At 51.1% G+C, this 27145-nt stretch overlaps 1 protein-coding gene and 1 long non-coding RNA gene across 2 annotated transcripts in view; one reads left to right on the top strand and one right to left on the bottom strand.

Moving 5' to 3' along the window:
- Positions 1 to 1987, bottom strand: part of TPPP (tubulin polymerization promoting protein) — a 34264-nt gene extending 32277 nt beyond the window's left edge. Inside the window, exon 1 of the mRNA XM_066375149.1 lies at positions 1908 to 1987. The gene's annotated coding sequence lies outside the window, so the exon portion shown is untranslated. The remainder of the gene's footprint in view (positions 1 to 1907) is intronic.
- A 293-nt stretch (positions 1988 to 2280) lies between these two features.
- Positions 2281 to 14144, top strand: LOC136389019 (uncharacterized). Its single transcript, XR_010748237.1, has 5 exons — positions 2281 to 2488; positions 4522 to 4608; positions 6837 to 6984; positions 13183 to 13345; positions 13569 to 14144. It is a non-coding gene; the product is annotated as an uncharacterized lncRNA (long non-coding RNA).
- Positions 14145 to 27145: the final 13001 nt, after the last annotated feature.

Here is a 27145-nt window from a genome sequence, read left to right as displayed (position 1 = left end):
GCCTCTTTGTGTTTGTTTTTTTTTAAATCTTTCAATTACAGTTTACTTTCAATATTAGTTAGTATTGGTTTCATGTGTACAGCACAAAGTGTTTCCCTTGGTATTTCCAGTACTTCTCAGTCTCTACAGGGAACAGCTCTGCTGCCCCTCTGGAAGGGAAGCCATGTGGACATGCCCCTGAGGACAGTTCGGCTGCTCAAAGATTTCTCTTAAACCTCTATCAGTGATGAGTGTTTCAATTTTCTTTATGAAATTTGCACATTTCCCACCATTAGCATTTAAAACCTTGTACAAGGTTAAAACAGTTATTTGTTGCAACTTCGAAGGATTCAGGAAGATCAGCTAACAACACAAGGGAGATAAGAATACAGTCATCACAGCTTCCTCGAATCTCCATCACCTCATCATTCTGTCGAGATGGAGAGAATGTCTTTCTTTTATTGTAGTCCTTAAATTATGGTACCTTTTTGAGTCAGACCCCTTTGGAAATCATGAAAGCCAAGGGGCCTTTCTGGAGGAAACCATGCATACATAACCCTCATGTGGCATGCATTTGCAGATGTTCCACGCTCCCAAGAAGTTCACCAGCAACCCCCCCTCCCTGCCATTACCCATCACTGAGCCCTGAGATTCCAACCATGTGATGGGAACAGGGACCAGAGACAGGATTATGGATTCCAGTTTAAGGCATTGAGAAGCCTTAAGTACGTCTCACTGTCCACTTCGCACCCATCATTTCCTGCCTGTTGGGAGCTCCCCCTCCTCAGCCCTATCACTTCATCTCCCGGATGTGATCCCAGTGCACTCAGAGTTCAGGTCAGTGTTTACTGATCATGTCCTCGAGGCCAGGGGCCGGTCTGGGCTCTGGGGAGGCCCCCTCCCCTGCTTGTCCTCCCTGAGAGGTTGGCCATGGGGAGTGCCCGGTGGGGGGAGGTGGTGGAGGCCATGGGAGCTGGGTCATTTTATCAGCGCCCCCAAGGGACTCCGCAAGTATCCAATAAATGTCAAGGGAATCAGCCAATGAAATGCGCAGGTGGATGACAGCACAGCCGGCTCATCCTAAAAGGTGTCAGATCCTCAGAGAGCACACAACGCCTATCAAAATAGCAGTCCTCAACAGGGAAGCGCGAATGAATGTTTTTCCCACCGTGTCGCAGGCTTCTGTACAAAATTGAAACCGCAGAATGAAGGGTTTCGCAGGACCCTCCCTCAAAGGCGAGCAGTGCCCCAGAGGTGCGTGGGAAATGCACTGGCAGCCAATCTCTTAATCTTGACTGCGGCTTCTGTGCTTACATGCGATAAGAAAACAGAACACCCCTCTGGAAGCTTCGTTTTGCAGACTGTAGGCCTGACACTTTGCCCGGGACATAATGGTGACGTTTGTGCCTGACCGAGAGGCGCAAACCCTGAGGGGGGCAGCGCAGTCCTTACCCCAGGATCACGCTCATTCTGGGCCCCTGGACACAAAGGCAGTTTCGTGCTGTACGACAGTGGCTTCATTTCAAAACCTTTTATTTCTAATTTCTTGCTGTCTCGTGGGCAGCAGCACCCCAGGCCCAGGCGTCCGTAAACAGCGCTTCTGCAGCTGGACATGAAGGGCGGAAGGTGGGGGCGGGGGGAGAAGGGGCTGCCGTGAGGCGCCTGGAAAATGGGACTCCTAGCGGCACCGACACTAAGAAAGGCAAAGCGCCTCACCTGGGGTCCAATTGTAAACCTGTCCTTTGCACTGCCAGTCACTCCCGCCCGCATCCTCCTCGGCCCCAGACCCGCACGCAACAAAGCACCAACCGCCTCGCAGCCCCAGGGCCAGGGCGCAGGTGGCGGGCCGGGAGGGCCAGCCTGACCCTGCGTCCCTGAGGGCTGCCCGTCTGCGCCGCACCCCGGGACCGAGCCCCACTGCCTCTTACCTCCCAGACGCAGGGACTGCAGCGGCGGCGCCTCCGCGACTCCGCCGCGCGCGACCGGGTGCCTGGCGGTGCGCTCGCGCCGCCGCCGCCCCCGGCCCCGCCCCGGCCCCGCCCCCACCGGTCTGCTCGCGCCCCCGGCCCCGCCCCTCCCGGCTCCACGGGCCCCGACCCGGTGTGCCCCACGCGGCCGGCGCGTCCCGAGCCCCCACCCCAGCCTGCTCCGGCCCCGCCCCTGCTGGCCCGCGCTCGCCCCCGGCCCCGCCCCAGCCCCCGTGTCCATCCAGTCCCCAGACCCCACCCAGCCCACCCGAGCGCTCTGCGGCCCCGCCCCGGGTCCTTCTCCGTCCCGGGAGCGCGCAGGACGCACCGAGGCTGGTCCGAGCGCCTCCTCTGCCTTACAAGGCCTCGGCGCAGGCCCGGTGGCCACCGGCTCTACGCGCAGGGCCGTGGGAACCTCGCGGCGAAGTGTCCGTCCTGCCGCAGCTGGTCCTCCGAGGCCCCGGGGACGGCGGGTCCGATCTCCGCGCTCCTCCTCCCAGAACGCGGGCGGACCAGGGTGGCGGCGGAAGGAGGATGAATGGGTGCGCGGAGGGGCCTTCCCGGTTGGGGCGGCCGGGAGCGATGGCCTCTCCGCGGAGACGCTCGGGCCACGAGGGGGACCGGGGTGGAGCGGGGCTTGGACCCTGCGGAAGGTGCGCAGGCCAGGGGACGAGGAGTGGGGCCGCGCCCCGAGAGTTGGGGTGTACCGGGGCGGGGGTGCGCGGCGAACGCATGGTTGGAGCAACGACACCGAGGCCAAGAAGCAGGTTCATGCCCAGGACCAGCACCGTGCGCAGCTGGGTCTCCTTCCCCCGGGATGGGGAACAGCGGCTGTACCCCCACCACTGCCCTCCACTCCCGCTAGAGGCTTTCCTTCTTCCAACAGACTATATGGACCTCCCCTGATTACCTGTGTGAAAAGCGCCATCCTGCAAGACTCTTCCAATTTCTCCTCTTTTGCCGGGACACCTGCTGCCTGGCCGACCCTGCGGAGGGGAGGGCGATGTCAGCCTTCCATAGAAGGTTGCTCAGCAAAAGGTTCTGGAGCCAGGATGAGGAGGAGGTGCTAGCCTGAATTCTGGGACTTACGGTACAGGGGTCTCCCTCTCAGCCTCCAGGACCCCTCCACAAGAGGAGGTCTCCTTAGGCCATTGAGAGGCTCATCTTTCAGAGATGGTATCGTTGAGATCACTTCCAGCTTCACTGCTACGGTTCCCTTGGAGCTAGCCAAGGAACCCCACCCGAGGCTCTGTCTTCACCCTCCTGGCTGAAGAACACTCCCTCCATACCCACCCACCCAAACCTCCTGGCTCTGTCTGTTCCAGGCCCCTCTGCTGTTGAACCCCCAACCCCCACTACACACACGCACGCGCACACACACACACACACACACACACACACACACACGGGACTGTCCTCTCCCAGCTGCAATGACCCTCCCCATAAACATACTTCCAGACTCTGTCCTTGCCCTCTTTGCTAAAGAGCCCTCCCCCAACACCCCCCCCACACACACACATCCTCCAGGTGTGTCTGCTGTCAGCGTCTCACCTGAATCAGAAGTGCCTAAGGCAGGAGTCAGCATGTGAGAGCAGGGAGCCTGGCAAAGTCAGCAGAAGTTGGGGTGCTAAGCCAAAGAAGGGGTGATGGGTGGTGGCTGCCCCCCAGACCACAAGAGAATGTGGTTTGCTGGTGCTCAGAGAGACCCAGGCTACTGCTGCACATCCATCTCCGCAGTGATCCTGGGTCCCAGTGCCTTCCTCTTAACTCCTCTGGTTTCTACTCCCACTTAAAACTGGCCCAGAAATGGACTTCTAATTCTCATTCCCCTGAATAGTTCCACAACCCAAGAGACCAGGCAAGTCTGAAAACTTAAGAGTTGGAAGAATAGAGAAAACTCAAGCATGTCTTCCTGAGGTCCCACACTCCCAAGTCGTGGTTCTGTTCTATTTCAACTAAATGGTTGAATCTGGGCTGTGCCTTCTCTGTGTCCATGCAGCTCTAAGCACTGCTGTTGCCTGGGAGTTATAGGTAATGCAAATAAAATAATGGAAAGCATTACTAATATGTTCCCATAATCATATTAGCCAGGTGATTGTTTAATTCCATTTTTTAAAACCTGCACAAGTGCTCTGACCTAAACATGGTGATTTTGCCAATGGTAAAATGGCAGTGGGAGGTGAGTGCCAGGCTTCAGAAGCAAAAATGTTCAAGGAACACAGGCATTGGGAAGCAGAAGCCAGGTGAGGGGAGGCGGAGGGCAGCTCCACAGGGTCCTAAGCAAGCAGTCAGCACACCTGCCCCAGGACAAGGGTGGAGGCTCAGCCTTGTAGGCGCCACTCCCATGTTCCACGCCTGACACTTTGCTTCTGGATTGTCAGTGGCTGGAGACAGGGCTGCTGTCTGTGCCCTCTCTGGTTGTTTGTGAATGAAGTTTTGAGATCACAGGTGTGCTGCTTCTATTTAATAAGGAGTCAGTCCAGTCCACACTTAGAAAATCACCTCAAATAGTGGCATAGGGTCCTATGAACCTCGGTAAGTCCCGCTTCATGATGGAATTGCATGTTTTATCCAGGTTCGGGAATCTGAGGGCCCTTCCTGCTGGATGCTGCACCCAGCTCTTGGTCCACTGAAACCTGGACAATGTCCATCTAACCTGCAGGTACTAAAACCCCACTCATGGTTGGCAGGTGTGGGTCCACACAATGGCCACACAGAGGCTTTGCCTGTAGGCAGGAATTAGTTGCATTTGTAGGAAGGACACTGCTTGTTGTCTGGGGCCCAGGGAATGAAGGACCACACACTGGCAACTTATACTACAGAAATCCTTTCAGTTCTGGGGCCCAAACTCCCAAGTCAAGGTGTCAGCAGGCCACCCTCCCTCCAGAGGCTCTAAAGGGGGGGACTTCATGCCTTCTTCAGCTCCTGGTGCTCCAGGTGTCCCTGGGCTTGTGGCAGTGGCTGTGTTACTCCAACCCCTTCCTCCATTTTTACATGTCCCCCCCCACCCCTATTTGTCTTCTTCCCGGTGCCTCTTCTAACAACACTCTCGTTGGATTCAGCATCACCAGGATAATCGAGGATGATCTCATGTCAAGGTCGCTAATTACATCTGCAGAGACCCTTTCTTTAAATGAAGCCATAACCTGAGGTACAGGTGCACTCCCGGCACAAGTGCCCCTCCTGGCTCTCCAGGCGAGGGTCCTCTTGGCCCAGCAGCCATGGCAGTACACCAGGAAAAGTCTCCAAGTCCTTTGCTGCCCTCCCTGGCTTCCTGAGAAAATTCTTTTTTGTCACACAATTGGAGGCATGAAGGACAGCTCAGCAGTAGGGGGGTCAGGTGGCGGCAGCAAGCGAAGGGTACCCCCAGGCTCCCTGCTAGGCCTGCGCTGAACAGCCCCCCAAGAGCCAAGGATTTGAAATTACCAAGACTAACTTTCAATTTATTGCCACTAAAATTAATTTTTATTATTTCCTATAAAGCTTTCTAAAGAATGCTGAAAATGTCTTTAAAAGCTACTTAAACTCATAAGCTTATCAGCATTATTGATCGGCAAGAGTAAAAGCATTGTACCAAGTCCACTTTGAATTCACTTTCAGCTCAGACGTATTTTGGAAACTATGGATGTCTTTAATAATGTGGTTTCCAAACTGAGTAAATGCAGTTCATTAAAATCACATGTAGCCAAAAAGAGAGGAAACCCTAGAAAGAGCAGAGGCCCATGTAGGTGTGGGTCTGGAGTGCCCTTTCTGGGCACTAGTGTCTGGGGGGCGGGTAGAGAGAGAAAGAATCTGGGAGATGTTCACACACTTTCTCTTTTATTTTAAACACCTTCTTGGACCAGTCCTCTGCCCAAGGTCCAGGCCATCAGGCATTATGGTCAGGGGTGACTCTGGAGGAGTGTCTGCTTCAACCTCAGCGGACTCATTAGAGCAGCAGTTAAGTTCACACTGGGGACCAGGACCAAGCTGGCTCTGGTCCATCGCCTTGGGATGCAGAGGCCCACATGGCTGAACCACTTTGCGCAGCAGAGTCACCTCCTGTGTAGGTTCTGGAAGATGGTTAGGCTGGAGGAGGCGCTCATCCCGGGGGCCTGCCTGTCACCCAGCCCTTCACAATGGTGGGGTGGGGGGGCGGCACACTGTGGGCCTCCTGGCCTTCTGGGAGTGTGTCCTGGGGGCTCCTGGAACGGCACATTCTGGCTGCTGTCATGAAGCAAGTTCAGGAGCAGCAGGTTTTCCATGGCTGACTTCACAGCTGGGATCAGAATCTCAGGGAAGGCTTCCTGGGTGGGTCACTCGGCCAATGTCAGCCCCTCTCAGCTCCTGCACAGCAAAGGAAAGTTACGGTGAGCACCCACAAAGGAACAGAACACACACAGGAACAGAGCCTGGTCCTATTTGCAACGGAGACCACGGCTGGGACACCTTGCTGGGAGATGGGGGCTGGCTCCTGGGGAGAACAACTAGGTTTACCCACAGAGCCCACTCAAACTGCAAAATATCTTACCTGACGCTAAGCCTTCATTTTTAGCACGGACTCCTTCCACAGGCAGGAGATTGCTTGCAACCTATGGAAAGAGAAATAATAAGGAACATCTGATGTAGTACTTGTTATACTGCTGAAGACAACAAAATGTAACAACAAAGTACATTCTAGAGACACACAAACCTGGCTCTGCCCCTGATGAGCTTTGGGACATGGGCAGTCCCCTTACCTTCTGAGTGTCAGAACATTCATCGTGTATGTGGCTGTTCTCCTGACTGACGGGCAGAGGGTGGAGGATGTGGTTCTTCTGCATGTGCGTCGATGCTCTGCCCAGTGAGGATGGAGGGGGGGGGACTGTGGTACCCGAGCACTTCTGAAAACAGTATGACCTTGTCTTGTAGAGTTGAACAATCATGCCCAGCAATTCCACTTGTGGGAGTAGCCCTTGCACACTTACAGCAGATATGTCAAAATTGGGCATTGCACCAGCTTGGTACCAAAATCCTGGGAACCGTCCTGAGGACCCCCACAGCAGAGGGCTGAGTAAAGGTATGGAAAGAAATAACCACAAAGGCAAAAGCAAATGGGCTGCAGTGAAACAATGTGGACAGCCTTGGCAACTTAGTATCCAGTGGAAAAGGTGATTCCCCAAATATTCAAACATTACATACACACTGTGTCCTGTCTGTAAAATAAAAGTAACCAATGTATTGCCTATACTTTTTAGAAATACATATAATCTAAAATAGTAAATTAAAAGGAAAACATGAGAATAAAGAAAATAGGTGGGGTGCTAGGACTTGGAATGGGGGCCACATCATTAGGTGTAGAACATGTCAGGACCCTGCCCTATTTTTGAGTGGTGGTCCTCTTATCAAAAAGAAATAATACATTGAGTAATTTTTTTAAGTGAGAAGTGGGGAGCCAGAGAGACAGATTCCCACATGCACCCCAACCAGGATCCACTGGACAAGCCTCCTACTAGGTGATGCTCTGCCCATCTGGGGCTATTGCTCCACTGCTTGGCAACTGAGCTATTTTAGCGCCTGAGGCAAAACCATGGAACCATCCTCAGTACCTGGGGCCAACTTGCTTAAATGGAGCCATGGCTGTGGGAGGAGAAAAGAGAGAGGGGGGGGAGGGGTGGAAAAATAGATGGTTGCTTCTCCTTTATGCCCTGACCAGAAATCAAAACCAGGACATACACATGCCATGCTGATGCTCTACCACTGAGCCAACCGGCCAGGGCCTACATTGAGTACATTTAAAAAACAGGTCATACAGCCTGACCAAGTGGTGGCGTAGTGGATAGAGCATCGACCCAGGTTCGAGACCCCGAGGTCACCAACTTGAGCATGGGCTCATCTGGTTTGAGCAAAAGCCCACCAGCTTGAACCCAAGGTCGCTGGCTCCAGCAAGGGGTTACTCGGTCTGCTGAAGGCCCATGGTCAAGGCACATATGAGAAAGCAATCAATGAACAACTAAGGTGTTGCAACGCGCAATAAACGATTAATGATTGATGCTTCTCATCTCTCTCCATTCCTGTCTGTCTGTCCCTGTCTATCCCTCTCTCTGACTTACTCTCTGTCTCTGTAAAAAATAAATAAATAAAAATTAAAAAAGAAAAAAGCAGGTCATACATAGATCTATGATGAGTCTATAGACCCAAACAAGGGTTATAATTAATGCAATTCTGTGCATCAAGGTCCCAAACAAGTGTATAGTGGGTCAGGGAAAGGGGGGGGGGCAATGGCAACTACCATTTACTGAGCATCACTCTGAGCCAGACACTGGGCAGCAGTGTTCAGGATTCCTCATTCAGTCTTCTCATGCATTCTTCTCTGGGCAGCAGGTATTAATACCCCACACACACACACACTTCCTCATGAAGAAATATGGATGCAGAGAGTTTTAAGAAACGTACTCAATGTTATATATAGCACTACTAACATCTCTATACTAGAGTGGCACTCAGGCCTGTCTAATGCCAAAGTCCAAGCACACTTTATGGGGCCAGTTAGTTTCTAATCGCACTGCTAAGAGATGCAGGCTTTGGAGGCACCCACAGAGAAGTGAGCCTGGGGGGTAGCCCAGGGCTGTTAGAGCAGCAGAATCCCACAAAGGCTCTGCATTGAGCCTGCGCGGAGAGGAGGTCACAGGCAGGGACTGGGGTGTTGTCAGACTCTTAGTGAATGTGGATGTGCAGCTAGGGCCAGGGTCTGACCTTCCTTGGTCAGGGCTCTCCTAAGGGGGATCAAGGACAAAGCCTAGACTTCAAGCGCATCCTTCTGAGTCTCTGGCAGAAGAGAGATTGGTCCCCACTGCTGGAAGGGGATGGGAAGTCAAGCTCTGCAGACTCCCTTGCGGCTGCCTCAGTCACTCTGGAAGGGAGCACCTGGGTCTGTGAGGACCTGCTCCCTGTAGTCCTAGGACAGTCTCACTTCTAGCACTCTGCAGGTCTCTACACTTACCTGCTAGCAACAGGCCGTGGTGGGTCTGCCTTGTGTGCCTCAGCGTGCAGCACCTGGTCCCGCCCAAACATCCTGTCCTGGGCCTCCAGCATGTCTCACTTGCAGGTTTCCTCACTCAGTTTGCCTTTGGCCCCTGCATGTGTCTCACTTGCACACTGACCTGTGCTATTTTTTGACCATTAGTTACACGCACACCATATTTATTCCCCCAGTTTTCTTTTCCTTTTTCTTTCTTATTAGTGAGAGGAGGGGAGACAGAGTCCCGCATGCGCCCTGACTGGGATCCACCTGGCATGCCCACCAGGGAGCGATGCTCTGCCCCATTCTGGGCCCTTGCTCCGTTGCAACCTGAGCCATTTTTTAGCACCTGAGACGGAGGCCATGGAGCCATCCTCAGCAGTCAGGGCAAACTCTCTCTAATAGAGCCATGGCTGCAGGAGAAGAGAAAGAGAAAGAGAAAGAAGCGAGAGGGGGAGGTGGAGAGAAGCAGATGGGCGCTTCTCCTGTGTGCCCTGACCGGGAATCAAACCCAGGACATCCACACACTGGGCCAATGCTCTATCACTGAGCCAACTGGCCAGGGCCTCAGTTTTCTATACACACAGTTATTCCCCAACATTTTATTATGAAAAATTGCAAAGATACAGAATAGTTGAAAGGATTTTACAAAACACCCACCACCAAAATTTTATCATTGCTAACATTTGCCCTATATCCTTTATCACTTAACTGTCCATTGACGCATCACTTTATGTGGGTTCATTTCAAAGCTGGTGGCAGATATCACTACACTTCACCAAAACAAGCATATGTTGTTCAGTTTCAGCAACAACCATTTTGTACTCAATCTGCTTCCATCACACATGAATATGTTTTATCCCTCACTTTTCTTCTATTTTGCCCTCCCTTCATTGCCATTTCAGTAGCATCCCTGGAAACACTATAAATGATTGACACCAGTCAAACAAGCACCCAGAATATTGTCCCACCTCAGCTCCTGGGTGGCTTTAGAGCTTGCTTGGCTCTCAGCTTTGCACCGGAGGCTCAGTAACCAGCAGCCTTGGCTGACCTTGATCGTTAAAGGTGGGGCGCTTCCGGGCTGCTGGGAGTGATGGAGCCCAGAAGCATTTAGACAGCCCCTGGGACTCCTTATGATTCCCTCTGCTAGGATGGGGCAGATAAAAAGAAACACATATCAACAAAGAAGGCCCTTGCCGTGGGGGTGACCTCACAGAGGCCGTTGAAGTCTACAAAGTACCACACAAATGCCTGGTTATTGTGGCTTTCTTCTCATTGCACAATCTCTGGGACAGGCAGCTCCTGGGAGGCTGAGTGCGTGTGAGTTTACTGTGCCATAAACAGGCCCATGCCTCACATGGAAAGGATCCCATGGGCTTGCTGGTGAGATGGGACAAAGAGACACTTCCATCCACCAACAGAAAGTCAGAACAAGCCATGTGGTAGATTTTAGCTGAGTGAAGCTCCCTCAAAATTAGACAAGCAGTAGCTTCATATGTGTGACTAATCCTACTTCCTGTTCATATTTTCACTTCATTTGATCAATGCAATGGTTTATCTCCAACCATTTAATTTAATATCCCATAATAGATAAACAGACCAGAAGAGAAGCTCCCAATAAGTTTGTCTGATAACTACCACGGGAGAAAGACACTATTTAAAATCCAAATGTACTCCACAGGCATTAGTGAGTGGGATGTCTCCCATTGGCATGGTTCAGACAGACAAAGGCCCTGACCTCTAGAAACTGAGACCCTAACCTGCCACGGGCACTGGATGAAAAGTTGTTGAGGTTAGAAGAATGCCATATCCACACACTTAAAACATAGGAAAATGTCTCATAGAACTATCTTCTAATTACAAAGGTGATATATACTCATTGTAAGATCAGGTAAATATTGTGGGGGACAAAGAGTATATATAACTTACAGTTATACTGTGAACATATTTCTTATTACTCAATATTTCATGAGAAGATGACTTTCCATGGCTGTACACAGTCTTGTCATGAGGACCGGGTATACTCTCTAAAATGTGTGCTTGAACCTGGATCATGACCTTTATAAGGGCCAACTTTCTGCTTTGGTGATATTAGAGGTAAAGAAGTCACATGCACTCGGGTTGGTCTGTGTGCAGTGTTTCTGGGGCAGGGCTGTCATCAGGAACGTATTTACTTAGCATCTACTCAACACAGGAATGAGTAAAGAACAAGCCCTACTTAACCAAACACTATTATGAACTTAAAAAAAAATTTTTTTTTTAAATTGAGAGGTGGGGAGGCCAAGAGACAGAGTCCTGGCATGTGCCCCGACTGGGATCCACCTGGCAAGCCCCCTATAGGGCGATGCTCTGCCCATCTGGGGTTGCTGCTCTGTTGCTTGGCAACTGAGCTATTTTAGCACCTGAGGCAAGGCCATGGAGCCAAGTTGCCCAGGATCCAGGGCCAACTTGCTCAAACCATTTGAGCCATGGCTGCAGGATGCGGGGGGGGGGGGGGGGGGGAGAGAGAGAAGGAGGAGGGGTAGAGAAGCAGATGGTCACTTCTCCTGTGTGCCCTGACCAGGAATCAAACCCAGGACTTCCACACGCTTGGCCAACACTCTATTGCTGAGCCAACCTGCCAGGGCCAATTATAAACTTTTAAAAGAGCATCCATATTTTATATACTGCTTCTTCCTATTTGTTATACCATAAGCATTTAAAACTGTTGTTACGTAGTTTCAAGGCTGGGATTTTCAGTGGTCCCATTACCTTTCAGGACTAGGTATTCAGTCTTGTTTTACTTAATTGTTTATTTAAAAATTCACCTAGTTTTGGAATTTTAGATTATCTCATATTTGTCATTATTAAAAACAGTGTTACACTGAGCATCTTCACACAGGCTGTGTCTATACTTGTAATGGGGTCTTTTTTTTTTTTTTTGTATTTTTCTGAAGCTGGAAACGGGGAGAGACAGTCAGACAGACTCCCGCATGCACCCGACCGGGATCCACCCGGCACGCCCACCAGGGGCGATGCTCTGCCCACCAGGGGGCGATGCTCTGCCCCTCCGGGTGTCGCTCTGCAGCGACCAGAGCCACTTAGCGCCTGGGGCAGAGGCCAAGGAGCCATCCCCAGCGCCCGGGTCATCTTTGTTCCAGTGGAGCCTTGGCTGCGGGAGGGGAAGAGAGAGACAGAGAGGAAGGAGGGGGGGAGGGGGTGGAGAAGCAAATGGGTGCTTCTCCTATGTGCCCTGACCGGGAATTGAACCCAGGTCCCCCGCACGCCAGGCCGATGCTCTACCGCTGAGCCAACCGGCCAGGGCCTATAATGGGGTCTTTAAGGTAGTAAACAAGTATACTGGGTACTGTGCTAGTTCATGGACCATCTCATTTAATCTATACAAAAAAACTTTACAAGTAGGTAACTTTACTATCCTTGTTGTACAGATGAGGAGACAAGCACAGGTGAATGAGTTTCCCTGCACAGGTAACTGGGAAAGCAGGACTGAGCCCAGGAAGCCTAGAGTCTATTTTCATTTTCAGGAGTGCAATTTGTGGGTCAAAGTTTATTAATGGGTGTGCTCAAAGCAAGCTGTTTTAAAAAGAAAGCTTAAGTATATCATGGTGATTGTACTTGACATTTGCTAACAGAGTAGATCTGAAATGTTCTCACCAAAACAAACAAACAAAAAAAAAAGAGAGAGAGAGAAAGAAAAAGAAAAAAGGTAACTATGTGAGATAATAGATGTGTTCATTAATATGACTGTGGCACTCATTTCACAATGTATACATATGTCATTGTTTTTCCTTAATAGATAGTGCTTTGGTATCATATCAGAGAAAGCTTTGCCCAATACAAGATCACAAATATTTTATGACATGATTTCTTCTAGAAGTGGTCAGGTTGTACCTGTTAAATTAAGTGGTATGGTCAATTTTGAGTTAATATGTCTATGGTTGAAGTAAGGTGTTAAGCTATTTTTATTTCGATATGAGTATCAATTGTTCCAGCACTGCTGGTCTCTCACATTTCCCCTCGGGATTGCCTTGGCATTGTTGTTTGAAATCCACTGACCATAAATGTAAAGGTTTACTTCTGGAATTTTTATTTTATTGCATTGGTCTATATGTCTACCCATGCTAGTCTCACATTTTCCTGATCACCAGAGCTTTGTAGGAAAACTTGAAGTCGGGTTGTATAATTCCTCCAATGTTGTTTTTTTTCTAAATTGTTTTTGGCTACTCTAGATTTTCTAAATTTCTATCCATATTTTAGGATCAACTTGTCAATTTTCTTTAAAAAGAAAAAGCTGCTGGGAAATTCAATAGGGACTGTGTCTGGGGGGAAACTGCTACCTTGACAATATTGACTGCTCCAATCTATCCACATTGTATATCTTTCCACTCATTTCAAATGTTTTCAACTTCTGTTAGCCATAGTATATAATTTTCAGTGTACAGATTTTGTACTAGTTTTGTTAAATTTATGTTTTATGCTGTTGCATATAGGATACATTATTTTTAGATTCTTCTTTGCTGTATATAGTAATATGATTAAGTTTTATACATTGATGTTATGTCCTACAAACTTGCAATTTTCTTTTTAATAAGTGAAGTAAAAAAAAAAAAAGATGTATTTTCTAACAACTGTTTCCATTCCAGATAATGGAAAGTTACATAAAAACATTTCTAGGTGGACCAAAGCAACTGAAAAGTTCTGACTTTGACTATGGCTAAGGCAATTTGCTGTGGAGGTGGCTGGAGGTTCCTGAAGCCAGTTGGGGGCTATAATTGACTTCTGCTGTGCTCCAAATAGCACTGACAACAAATGTCCCTGAGGTAGCTTTATTGGAAAGCTCTTTAGCTGTTTCTTGATCAACTATTATTACTAATAGGGTTTTTTTTGGGGGGGTTGTATCTTTTAGGATTATCTTGCCTGCAAATCAACACAGTTTCACTTTCTATTCTGTAAGACCTTATTTTTCTTGCTTAATCGCACTGGTGCTGGAAATTTAATACACTGTTAAATAAAGGAGGTGAGTGGCCATTCCTGTTTTGCTTCCAGACTAGAGGGGAAGTATTTAGTATTTGGCCAGGAGGTATGATGTTAGTTTTACATCGTATGATGTAAAGTTTTCCTATTAGGTGCTTCTTGTCAGAATGAGGTCTTTCCATTTTATTGCTATGTTAGTTGAGAATTATTTTTTATCATAAATGGGAATTTGTCATTGTCAGCTACATTTTCTGCACTGATTGACATGATCATGTGTTGACTGTCCTTTATTCTATTAATGTCTTATATAAGGAAATTGATTTTCATATCTTATAAATCTTGCATTCCTAGAATGAACCTCACATAGCCATGGTATACCCTATTTCCCCATGTATAAGACACCCCCATGTATAAGACACACCTTAATTTGAGGGCCCAAAATTAAAATATATATATATATATTACATAGTTATTGAACTCAAGTTTTATTCATCACAAAATTCATACAACCCCCCCCATCACTGTCAAAACTTTCATCCATTAGTTTGTCCCCATCTGTATCTGATGGTGAATCATTTTGTCTTCAACAATGAGCGCAAAAACAAGCATGAAAAAGCTGGAAATGCAAATAAAAATAAATCGACAACCACTGTATAAGACGCACCCAGTTTTTAGACCCAAAATTTTTTGAACAAAGTGTGTCTTATACATGGGGAAATACAGTATATAATTCTGTATATATGTTGCTAGATTTGGTTTGCTAATATTTTTTCAGGATTTCTGTCTGTACTTTCATTAAGCACATTGCCTGATAGCATTCTTTTTTACAATGACTTTGGTTAAAACTGGCCCTATAGAATAAGTTGAGAAGTTTCCCCTCCTCCTCTGTTTTCAAGCTGGGGAAGGCTGCATCATGACGGCTCATTACTGTGGTTTTTCTTTTTTCTGCAGAAACTAGGAAACCAGGAGCTCCTGGGACATCATTTGAGTGCTCCTGGTTTACCGCACCAAGGGAACCCCCCAGGGAAGGGAGTAGGGCAGAGGTCATGGGGGTGCAGGGAAGCAGTGAGGGGTCTCTACAAGAGGGACAGGAAGAGCACGGCCATGGGCCTCTGGGGGTCAGGAGGAGAGCCAGGCCAGCGAGGCCCGGGTTTGGTAGGAAGGAGATTTTTAGGATTACCAAGAGTGGTGGTGGGGGAGAGGGGTCACAGCATGGTAAGCTTACAAACGTAACCTGAGTGCAGATGAACTGGGGTTCTTGTTAATTTCCTGTGTGGGAAAGGGGGGGTGTCAATGATAAATCACAGAATTACAGAGGAAGTTATTGACACTGAGCCTATCTTATACTACATTCGAGCCAATTTTTAGTCGATTTTGTGTACTAGTATTCCAAACTCCTGGGTCTTGGGAAAGGACCTTACTGTGGGGACAACACCTGTGCTCCCAACTATCGTAACATGTGTACCTGTGTTTTCTCTTTGGTGAGAAACTGGGAATGGGACTTCTGGTTCACGTGATAAATACATATTTTAGTTTTTTTAAAAAATGGCAAACTGCTTTCCAAAGTGGTGTAATTTGAACTTCCCACTAACAATGTGTGAGACTCCCAACTGCCCTTCAGCTTCGTCAACACTTGGTATTGTTGGGCTTTTTGGTTTTAGCCTCTCACGGTCTGCAGCGGTCCCTTCTGCTATTCACCTGCACCCCCTTGGTGCCAAATGAGGCCGACCATCCATTCTTGTGCTATTTGCCACCCACAGATCTACCTTGGCAACTAATTTGTTCGCATCTTTTGCCCATTTTAAAACCTGGGTAATTTTTCTCACAATTGGACTTTGAAAGTTCTTTATATAATCTGGATACAGGTATATAATTTGCAAATTTTTTGTCTGTGGCTTATATTTTCCTTTTCTTAATGGTGACCTCTGGGGAGTAAGTGTTTTTAGTGTTGATGAGGAGGAGCTCAAGAAATCAGCATCCCTGGCCAGTTGGCTCAGTGGTAGAGCATCGGCCCAGCATGTGGATGTCCTGGGTTTGATTCCCAGCCAGGGCACACAGGAGAAGTGACCATCTGCTTCTCCACCATCCTCCTCATGCTTCTCTCTCTCTTCCCCTCCTGCAGCCATGGCTCAACTGGAGTGAGTTAGCCTTGGGTGCTGAGGATGGATCCATTGCATCCGCCTAGGCACTAAGAAGAGCTTGTTGCTGAGCAACAGAGCAATACCTCAGATGGGCAGAGCATCGTCCCCTAGTAGGCTTGCTGGGTGGATCCCAGTCAGGGCACATGCGGGAGTCTGTCTCTCTGCCTCCCCTCCTCTCACTGAATAAAAAAAAAAAAAAGAAAGAATAAATGGGCCTAATGGAGTCAGCCCTGCTGGGGTGATCCCAAGCAGAGTACACCACACACACACTCACACACACACACACACACACACACACACACACACTCACATTCCGCATCACTCACACTCACCTCACACTCCACATCACACTCCTAGCACCATGCCCACACAGGAGCAGAGGATGGTGACTAAGTGATCCTAACCACGGGCAACCTTGGGTCCTGTCCCAGTTCTGGATAAACAGGAATGAGCACAGGGACAGCTGGACCTGTGGCAATCCTTGTATTTGAAAGGTTAGATTTTTGTTCCTAGCTGAGTCTTTTGACCTCTGTCATCTGGGGCCCCATGTCACATAATCCAAGGTGCTCATGCTGCTGGACCCTAGAAAGGAGAAAGAAGGAAAGAGCAGTTACCAACCCTCCACTGTGCACAGGGGCTGGGTCCTAACCCAGAACACAGGGGAGCTGCAGGACAGCCACTGCGGAGACCACCTGGCCTCTGGGCAGCAGCATCTCACACTCCCCCGAGGCAGCGGGTCCCCGCTCCTGGGGCGGCCTCTGCCCTGCCTGCCTCACAGCCTACCATGTAAATGTGGCCCAACACACTTTTTATTAAGCTGAGGTACTGGCTCCAGCACGTGGCAGATGAGCCCCAGGTTACTGCAAATCTGAGACACGTTTGTCAGTAAAAAGGTAGTACCAATGAAAATGGGGTCCTTGCCTGTTTCAGCCACATGCTTCTGTGGAGGGGCCAGACTTTCATTTCTCTTTCCCTAAAAACTAACAAACATGAGAACAGATGGCTTACAATTATTTCTGGAAAGTGAGAAGGGCCACCCACAGAAGCCTATTTGCAGCTTGAGGAGCAAGAGGAGGGCGGGCTGCCCCACAGGCCCCAGTGCCACCCTTGGGCTGCTCTCTCAGGTTTAGGGGCTCCGTGGAGCAGAACCCCATCCCATTCCCTGGGCAGTCTCAGCAAGTGCTTTTGTTTTTGTTGTATCTGGGCCTGACTTATCTTTCCTGATTAACTCCACCCACTGCATTCTTCCACATTCCCTCTGAACCTGGGTCACAGTTGGAGAATACAAACTTGCACTTCTGTATATTCTAGTGGAAACATTCATTCTTTCGCATGGGTTTGCATAGATACCATCAAAATCAGCTTGTAAAGCATGCCCTGCATGTCTCCCAGAGCTCACACTCATTCTAAGTTTCATGCAAAATCTTTAAATCTGACCTAACAGTAGAGGAGACACAGCACAGAACTTTAAAACGCACAGGCGAGCCTGACCAGGCGGTGGCGCAGTGAACAGAGTGTCGGACTGAAATGCGGAGAACCCAGGTTCAAGACCCCGAGATCACCAGCTTGAGCATGGGCTCATCTGGTTTGAGCAAAGCTCAAATGTCTTGGACCTAAGGTCACTGGCTTGAGTAAGGGGTCACTCAGTCTGCTGTAGCCCCAAGGTCAAGGCACATATGAGAAAGCAATCAATGAACAACTAAAGTGCCACAGCGAAAAATTGATGCTTCTCATCTCTCTCCCTTCCTATCTGTGTCTGTCTGTCCCTATCTGTCCCTCTCTCTGACTCTCTCTCTCTCTGTAAACAAACAAAAAAAATTAAATTAAAAAAAAGCACAGGTGAGGACCTCTGAGGCCAGAGAGCAGCATGCATTAAATGGGCATACACCCGTATTTCCCTCAGCATTAGTTTGGGGCAGGTTGTAGAATCCTGCTCTTCCTTAATATCATCCTGGATGCTTTCTCTTCCATTTCCTGTGAATGTGGCCCTTCTTCCCGCCTCTGCTGTGGGTGCCCTCCACGTCCGCCGGTCTTCCCAGCCGGTCTCACCCTCACCACAGTTTCACTCCCATTTAAATTTGGAAGAATCATCTGATGTTCCTGTCTCAAGCTTCAAAATGGAGCATCCACCTGCCAATAGCTCCCACCACAGGGCATTGGTTCCCTGTTTAGTCTGTCCTCTGGATGTGGCTCGTTCTGGTGACTTGTTCTGGCGACTTGCAGAAAAGGTGATGGGATGCCACTTCCATGAGTGGGTTAGAGAGGCTGGCTTCTATCCTGCTGCCCTCTCTCTCGCCCTCTCACTTGCTCAGCTGCCCTGCTCTGAGACGCTCCGTCATGCTGGAACATCCATGTGACAAGGAATGGAAGGAGGCCACTGGGCAGAATCTCACTCGGACCAACCCTGCCAACAGCCTGGTGATGATCCTGGAGCGGGTCCTCTTCCAGTCAGATGAGACCACAGGCCCGGCCAGCACTCTGAAGTCTCAAGAAAGATCCAGGACCAGACGACCCAGATAAGCTATGCTGGACTTCTGACCCACAGAAACTGTGAGGTAATAAACGTGTGTTGTTTCCCCAATAAATTCAATTAAAAAAAAAACAACGTATGTGTTGTTTTAAGTGGCTGCATTTTAGGGTAATTGTACTAGAACTAATATCCCAACTTCTTCCTGGAAATCTATTCTCTGATGTCTGAGTGCCCTAGGACACGTTCAGCCTGAACTCAGTGTGCTTCTCCCTCTAAGGGCAAGTCTCCCATGAGTCCCCACTCCCAGTGAGCGTGGCGCCACCACCCTCCTGGTTGCCCGAGTTAGAATTCTAGAGCTCCATCCTCAAATCTTCAGTTGGCCATTACTTCAGGTGGGTTTTGAGTTCTCTGTGTCCCCAGCACGTATGCCACCTTCAGGCTGTCACACACCCTGCTGCTGAGGCACTGTTTCCAAAATTTTTCCCGGACCCCATCACCCCACTACTCTCCCCAGCCCCGCCAGCATGCTCAGGAGCTTTGGGAAGAGCCTCGGCTGACCAGGGCTTTGGGCACCCTGTACACTTCTCTGGCTCAGCTGGGACATCCCATGCTAGATGAATCCACATAGCCCCTCCTGGTGCCGTCTTCTCTTAGAGGCTACAGGAAGTAACCACCCTGACTTCCGAAGAAAGGCTTCATGGGGTGGGAGAAGTCACACCCTCCCCTATCCAAGGACGAGATAGGCACTGCTGGTGGACACAAGAAAACCACCAGTCCTCCTGCAGCATGTCTGCCTAGTGGACACCCTGTCACTGAGTTGAATGTTTGCATTGATAGGATTTCTGGTCAATGCTCTTCTCAATCTTCATTCTATTTTCATGGTGTTCTGCTCCTGCCTCATAGATCCTAGTATCTCTCTGAACATGTTAACCTACGGCTTTTAAATCTCATCTTTTCTGTAGTTCTTGGGACAAAATTTGCCCTGCTGCCTCTCAGGGTGTCAGTTTGTCCTCTGGCTGGCTGAGAGGCTACCTGCTTTGGGACAGGTGTGAACACAAGGGGGCAAAGTCTAGTCATCCTGGACTGGGGGCCTAGGGGGACACATACTTAGGTAGAGGTGGAAGATGAACAGGTGCCTGATCAGCAGGAGGCTGATGAGCTCCAACACCAGCACCAACACCCTGCTTATCACAACCACTGGGGTCTTTGCCTTTAGGGGAAAATAAGGCAGGAACAGCCATGTGTTCTGCCAATGTCTATGGAGACGGGGCAGACACGCATGCATTTGGCATCTGCTGACATGGCAGCACCTCTCCTCAGATGAGTACTACAGGACAGAGCTCGGGGTGGGGGCAAATATCAACCTGAGGGAGAACCTCCCTGCCCAGGTGAGTACCTCCCTGCCCAGGTGAGTACCTCCCTGCTCAGGTGAGTACCTCCCTGCCCAGGTGAGTACCTCCCTGCCCAGGTGAATGCCTCCCTGCTCAGGTGAATGCCTCCCTGCCCAGGTGAAAGCCTCCTTACCCAGCCGAGCCCTTCATTAACCAGGTGTATGCCCTGCTTTACCTAAGTGCCCTTGCAGCCCTTCCTGTCTGCGGTGGGTACTATGGTCCCACTTTATGAATCTGGAAGGTGAGGTTGGGAGAGGGTAACTATGTCCAGGTCACAGATCCTGACCTCCAACACCCGCCCTGTCCTGCAGGTCCTGTTCATTCTGCCCCGGCCTGTGCTGCAGGCCCAGTCTCGCCAGGCCTTGTCCATTCTGCCCCGGCCTGTCCTGCAGGCCCAGTCTCGCCAGGCCTTGTCCATTCTGCCCCGGCCTGTCCTGCAGGCCCAGTCTCGCCAGGCCTTGTCCATTCTGCCCCGGCCTGTCCTGCAGGCCCAGTCTCGCCAGGCCTTGTCCATTCTGCCCCGGCCTGTGATGCAGGCCCAGTCTCGCCAGGCCTTGTCCATTCTGCCCCAGCCTGTCCTGCAGGCCCAGTCTCGCCAGGCCTTGTTCATTCTGCCCCGGCCTGTGATGCAGGCCCAGTCTCGCCAGGCCTTGTCCATTCTGCCCCGGCCTGTCCTGCAGGCCCAGTCTCGCCAGGCCCTGTCCATTCTGCACCAGCCTGTCCTGCAGGCCCAGTCTTGCCAGGCCTTGTTCATTCTGCCCCGGCCTGTCCTGCAGGCCCAGTCTCGCCAGGCCCTGTCCATTCTGTACCAGCCTGTCCTGCAGACCCAGTCTCGCCAGGCCCTGTTCATTCTGTACCAGCCACTCTCAAGTTGAACTAGAAGGCTACAGCCACCACCTTAGGGCATTTCTAGGACATGATCCTTTGTGATGCTCACAGCCACGTTGCTTCTAAAAATTGTGAGAAAAAGCCTTGAGGGCTTGTACAGGCATGGTAGTGTAGACTGATTCCAGCTATTGGCTCTGTTCTACAACAATACTTAGAAAGGGGCTTGAGCCAGGTCTCTATGTGGCACCCAAGGTTGATGGCCATCAGCAGCTGTATTGTGTGACTGTGGGCAGTACCCGGGGCAGTCTGAGTGGATAGCTGTGTTGAACCCATGGAGCCTGCAGTCACATATCACCCTGGACCCTGTCCCCAGACAGCCCTGCCCTCCTGTCCCATGTCCCAGCCTGCTCCCACCCATGACCAAATGTGGGGGGATGGGATGCGGACCCCACTCTCTGATGCCTGATGCCTCTGGGCCCCAAACCTGCCTCCTGGGTACTTGGGAAGCTGCTGGGCTAATGTGTGCACTGGGCTCTCTGCCCGGAAGGAGCGCCAGCACACCCTGCTGCTCCAGCGCCTCGTCCCGCTCACCCAAGGAAAAGGTGGGAAACCACCCTGGAAGGACAATTTGACCTGGAAGACGGCTGGAGGGTGAGGCTGAGACACATGAGAAAGTGAGGGGAAGCCCACCGGGGAGCAGCAGCATGTCCTGCCAGAGGGGAGCCTGTGTAGCTCCTGCAGGTTGATGTGGTACTGGATGAAAATGTGCAAAGGGAAGTCACCACCACAGTGACTGGCCGATGCAGGCGCCACGGAGCTGAAGAAGCACCGGCAGGAGAAGGAGACATGGTTCAGAGTGGGTGACTGTGGCCCTGATGGCGCAGTGACCAGAGCTTGCACGTCTCCACAGCATGGGGGTCCAGTCAGCCCAGGTGCCTAAGTGTCCCCATGGCATGGGCAAGCCTGCACACTCTGAGTTCTGCTCCAGTTGCATCGTAAAGCTCAGCGCTTTTCTCCCGCTGTCCCGGGTATTCCTTTCCAGCACTCTAGGTGATGTCACTGATTCGTGACCACCACTGATCACGCTGCAGTTTTATATTGCCTCACAACATATAACATGATCTCATTTAGTCCTCACAAGATGTTATGAGGTTGGGGGCCACCCTCAGTTCACAACAGGGAAACTAAGTCTCAGAGGTGGGATGTTACCTGCCCAAGCCACCTGGGCCTACCTAGAATGCCGGTGCAGGGTTCCATCGTGTCCCCAGCCTGCAGCCCATGGGTCTGCCTGTCTGCTTTCCCGGCTCCCGCTTATTCAGGCTGTGAGGGGCCATTTTTTGCTGTTTGTTTGCCTGAGAGGCGGTTTCCCCTGCCTGTGTGCTTGTCCGCTGTTGCGAGACTTTATTAAATGGTATGGCCCAACCCTTTCCAGCTTGGCAGTTTTTCTACCATCTGCCCGAATCCAGTGTGAACCTGCCTGGTCTTGGCCACTGGCATTACATCTGGCATAGTGGGCAGGGTTTGGAGCAGATGGGTATGGAGCCACCGATAGGGTAGAGGAGTGGTTGCTGTTCTCCAGCATATAGTTTCCCGTGGCTGTCCTTTTGGGGGCCATAGGCTGGGTGGTTTTTACAGCCCTGTGAGAGGAGACCGAGAGCTCTGTGCGAGAGGCAGCCCAAAGTCGAAAGCTCCAGGGTGAGCTGCGGAGCAAGTGGCAACAATGGCACAAGCTGGAATAGTCATTAGAAAAAGAGCTGCAGATCCAACAATTGCAAGTCAGACTGCAGGCTGAGAAGCAACGAGGGCGTGAACTGGAGCCAGCACTGGAGAGGGAGGCCGACCAGGTTCGAGAGTTGCATTGTGAGGTGCAGGCTGAACACCAATGGCACCTGGAACTGGAGTGGTCTCTGGACAAAGAGTTATGGGTTTGCGAGTTGCAGTTTGCCCTGGAAACTGAACATTAGCAGCAACAGCTGCTGGAGAAACAACTGCAGGTTCAGGAGCTTGAGAGTCGGGTGCAGACTGAGAGCCGGCAGCTGCAGGAGCAGAAGCAGGTGCAGAAGTGCAGAAGATGAAGCTGCATTCCTGCCAGCAGAGCGGCTCTGGGTCAGTGAAAGCAGGCATTTCCGACTCCTCCTCTTCTGAGGGAGAGGCTCAGGCTGCAACTGCCATCCGCAGACTCAGAGCCTGGCTGGTGGTCGCCAAGAAGGTAAAATCCCAGCAGCAAAGAATCCCTCAGAGGCAACCACAGCCTCCTCCACAGGTAGTGGAGCACTCTGTGGTCTGGCCCTACACCCAGGCAGATCTGATGGAGTTGGGGACGCAATTCAGGCAGAAACCCATGGAGCCACTGGCAGCCTGGTTACTGAGGTTGTGGGACATAGGGGGTGGATGGCATTATGCTCTCTGAAACAGATGTGGAGAAATTGGCCACCATTACCACACACTCATCCTTGAGGCAGCATCTTCAGAACTGCCGTGACAACCCAGAAAACCATACCCTATTAGAATGGGTGATGGCCACCATTCGTACATTCTGGCACAATGCTGGGGACTTGCTGGGGGCAGTGAGTTGGTGGCAGTGCTATAGCGAGTTAGTAAAGGTCTTTAAGGAACTAGGTATGAAAATGCTTTCCACCCAGGGTCTTGTGGACCAGACGAGGAAGTGTTTATGGCCAGGATGTGGTATCTTATCCTCTGCAGTACCCCATCAGCCCTTTTTGGGTCACTAGTGGCTATCCTGGGCCCCTACATGACACAGCCTATAAACGTGATTACACAGATGGTAGCAGATTTGGGGGAGCTGGAGGTAGCACGGAATCACAAAACTGTGAGGGCTGCTGCCCATGCTGCCCCCTGCCCCCGACTAACAAGAGAAACAGGCCTGTGAAAGTTACCCAAACACAGAGGTGGATAGATTTGATTGCAGCTGGGGCAGATAGAAATTAGATGGCAAGCCTAATAAAGTCTTGCTAGAGCTTTGGTGGCAGCTTGAGCCAGAACAGAAGTTCCAGTCACTGAAAAAGCAGGGGAAGTGGGTGGCCCGGCATCTGCCAGGAAAATGGCTGGCATTTAGGTTACAGGATCCCTAAGACCCGCTGTCCCAGTTTGAAGAGGGGGAAGGGTTAGGTGTCTGTGGCTATACCACCCTGAACGCACCCGATCTCGTCTGAATAGGGGGAAGGGCAAGGACCCGTCTGACAGGGACGGGTGGGGGCCAGGGGCCCCATGTGAAGTTGACAATCCACTGGTCCCCTTCTAATGTGCAGCAGGTATTGACATTAGAAGGTAATAGCAGCTTTTTTTTTTTTTTTTTTTTTTACAGCCGCAGCAGCTAAGAGAACTGTTAAGGTGACACAGGTCTTATATGTGTTTGACCCCATCAGGCCCCGTGAGCTTGTTGAGGGGTCTTGATGGGGCTTGTGGCAACAGAAAGCACACTGTGGAAAGGTGCTGAGGTGTGTTAATAAAGAGCTGTGTGGCTAGTTGCTGTAATGGACCTTTACCTGGGTGACTTGCACAGACAGCTGGGCTGTCCATCGTGGACTGACTCTTGGACTGCAACCAGAGGGGGGCACCGGCTCCCTTGTTGGATGGACATGCTGCTTTTGGACAGTATGAGAGACCCTAATGGGGGAGGCAGCTCCAGTGGACACCCTCCTGCACTGGGAAACCGCTCTCACCCAGTTGCGGAGATGCACCAAAGACATTTTTTGGGTTCAGTGGACATGGCCCTGGACTGTACAGGCGCCCCACCTAAGATGGGTGGACTTGTTGGCACTCTGAGGTAGGGAGTTGGAGATAGCCCTCCAGTTAAGTCCCTGGGCAAAGTGCTCAGGGAGACGTTGTGAAGATGCACCTTTGTAATTTCTTTATGGCCCATAATGAGTTCTCTCATTTTGCTGCACATGGAACCAGCAGATCCTGGTGTATTGGCCAATAGGTTTGGTATGCCCACCCGGGGCAGCCTCTGGTATCTGCTACTGTGCCGTCTGCAGACAGAACTCTGGCCTGTATTCTGCCAGACGGGAAAGATTTGTCTCTCTTGGTGCCGCTGACCACTCTATAATCTCGTCTACAGCTGTGTTTTGTAATTTTGTTGCTGACTGTTCCTCACTCCTCACACAGGGACTGTCATGGAAGAAACCTGTCATCTACAGTGTAGATTGTGAGGCGAGCAGCTGTGTTTCAGGCTTGTTCACTGGTTTACCGGCTGCAAGCCCTTTACCTGATCAGTGCGTGAGCACGTGGCAGAGGCACATGTGTATTCGGCCTATATAAGGCTATGGGTGCTTGCGCTCAGGGAGATTGCAGATGTTCCGATTGCCTGCTCATCACTGTGAGGGGCCATTTTGCTGTTTGTTTGCCTGAGAGGCGGTTTCCCCTGCCTGTGTGCTTATCCGCCGTTGTGAGACTTTATTAAAAGGAATGGCCCAATGCTTTCTGGCTCCGCAGTTTCTCTACTGTCTGCCCGAATCCAGTGTGAACCTGCCTGGCCTCGGCCACAGGCATCACACTCTTGAAGTTTCTTTGCACAATCTTGAGGCAGAGGGTGACAATGTGTTCTCAAGAGGGTCAGGTGGACGAGGACTCAGCCCCAGGCAAGACGGCCCTGAGGGCCCCTCCACTGTCCCTCTGGGTGTCTCTTCAGGATAACCTGCATGGGCTGGCTCTCCTCTGTGAGTGTGGGGACGCCAGGCCCAGGCCTGTGACCCTGAGCTAGCTCTGGTCCCCGGGAGCCCCGGAGGTGAAGCAAGCAGCCCCGTCCAGGAGGTGAGCTCGTGCCTCCCCCAACCCCTCAGGGTCATCTTGGTCCTGCTGTCGGGACAGAACTGTCTTCTCACTTGGTGCAACAGGTGGGCCCCCAGGACAGGGTGGGGCTGGAGATCCAACCAAATGATCACACTTGTCACCGTCCTCTCCCCTCTAACATCCACAAAGGACCGTCTCCTCACTCTTCTCCAGTGTGGTGCACCACAGCTCTCTCCAGCTTTAACCTGGCACCATTCCTCATTCTCCTCCGGTGCGTACTATGCATGGCCTCTGTTATATATAATTTTGGCGAACTTATATTCTACATGTTGTTGTTCACTCTAGCTTTCTCTGCCCTACAGCTGAAGGGACAGGAAGCAACTGAGGAGAAATGCTGGTCAGTCTGTTCCCACCACTCGCGGCCAACGACGACAGCCCTGGCTCTCACCCTGACCCCACCTGCCGGCTCTGTGCACATAGTGCCCCTGCCCCACTGTGTGCTCCTACCAAGGGGAGCCGACCTCTCCTGGCTGGGTGCCGGGCATGTGCTCTGACCTCCGACCCTGCCAGTGGTTGTGGGTAGGGCTCCTGAGACGCAGGGTCCCGCTGGAAACACCCCGCTCAGCCTCGCTGTGTCTGAAGCTGTGATCACCAGAGCCTGGCCCACTTCATCTACCTCAAGGTCAGGGCCACACAACTTCATCTGTTCTCCCAAGAGCTGGTTGAATCTCAGACCTCAAGCTGACCAGACAGCCCTAAGGAGGTGCATGGAGGGCGAGGGACATCCCCATGAGGATGGGGGTTCTACCCTGCCCTCCTGGGGCTCCTCTTCTGTAGGGGAGGAGGCAGGAGAAGGGCTCCCAGGTCCCTTCCAGTCACACAACTCTGCTTGGGTTTTTCTCATTATGAGACCTTTGGATTCCTTCTGCTCCGAGCAGCAAAGCTTCTTTCCATGCAGGAACAAGTGCTGCATGTCTCATGTGGTCTCTCTCCCCTGCTTGGTGGCAGGGAGCCCCGTGCACGTGTGCTGCAGAAAGTGGGTAAGCAATGGAGCCCCCCTCCATAGTCAGAAGGCCACAAAATGTGCCAGCAAAGGCCTTTTCTTTCCAAGTCCAGCACGGATTAGGGTGAGAGCATTTATGTTTCTCCTGGCGACACGCAGCTCTTTAAGGCCGGCAGCACTGACTGACAAGCCTGGTGAAAGCCACAGGCCCCGCACTCTGATCTCACAGAGGAAATGCCTCTGTCATAGCTGGGTGCTTGCTCCCAACACACATCCTCTGTGCTCGGGGCCTGGCAGGCAGAAAGCACAGGGACCCGGGCCAGCAGTCCAAGGACTGTCAGCCCAGGCTGTCTTCTGTGGACAGGGGCTGCGCCTCATCAACCCTAATGAGGGTCTTCAGTGACTTACTTTGTCAAGACAGGCTTGACATGGCACGTCCAGGGACAGCTCCATCCAAACATGTTTCAGAGACAGACAAGAACGGAAGGACACTGAGAGCTGCTTTGCTGGGGGATGAGACACAGCCCCCTACTCCTCATGGCCCCCCAGCTCTAACTGACAAGGCCCCCGGCCCACAGACGCCCTTCTGGGTCCCTTCCCCCTTACCTTCTCCCTTCTTCCTCCCTCCTCCCTCCCCCTCCTCCTCCCCCCCTCTCCCCTC

The sequence above is a fragment of the Saccopteryx leptura genome, chromosome 1 (genome assembly GCF_036850995.1).
Source record: "Saccopteryx leptura isolate mSacLep1 chromosome 1, mSacLep1_pri_phased_curated, whole genome shotgun sequence".
Classification (NCBI taxonomy): Eukaryota; Metazoa; Chordata; class Mammalia; order Chiroptera; family Emballonuridae; genus Saccopteryx; species Saccopteryx leptura.
This window is presented reverse-complemented; position numbering and strand designations above follow the sequence as displayed.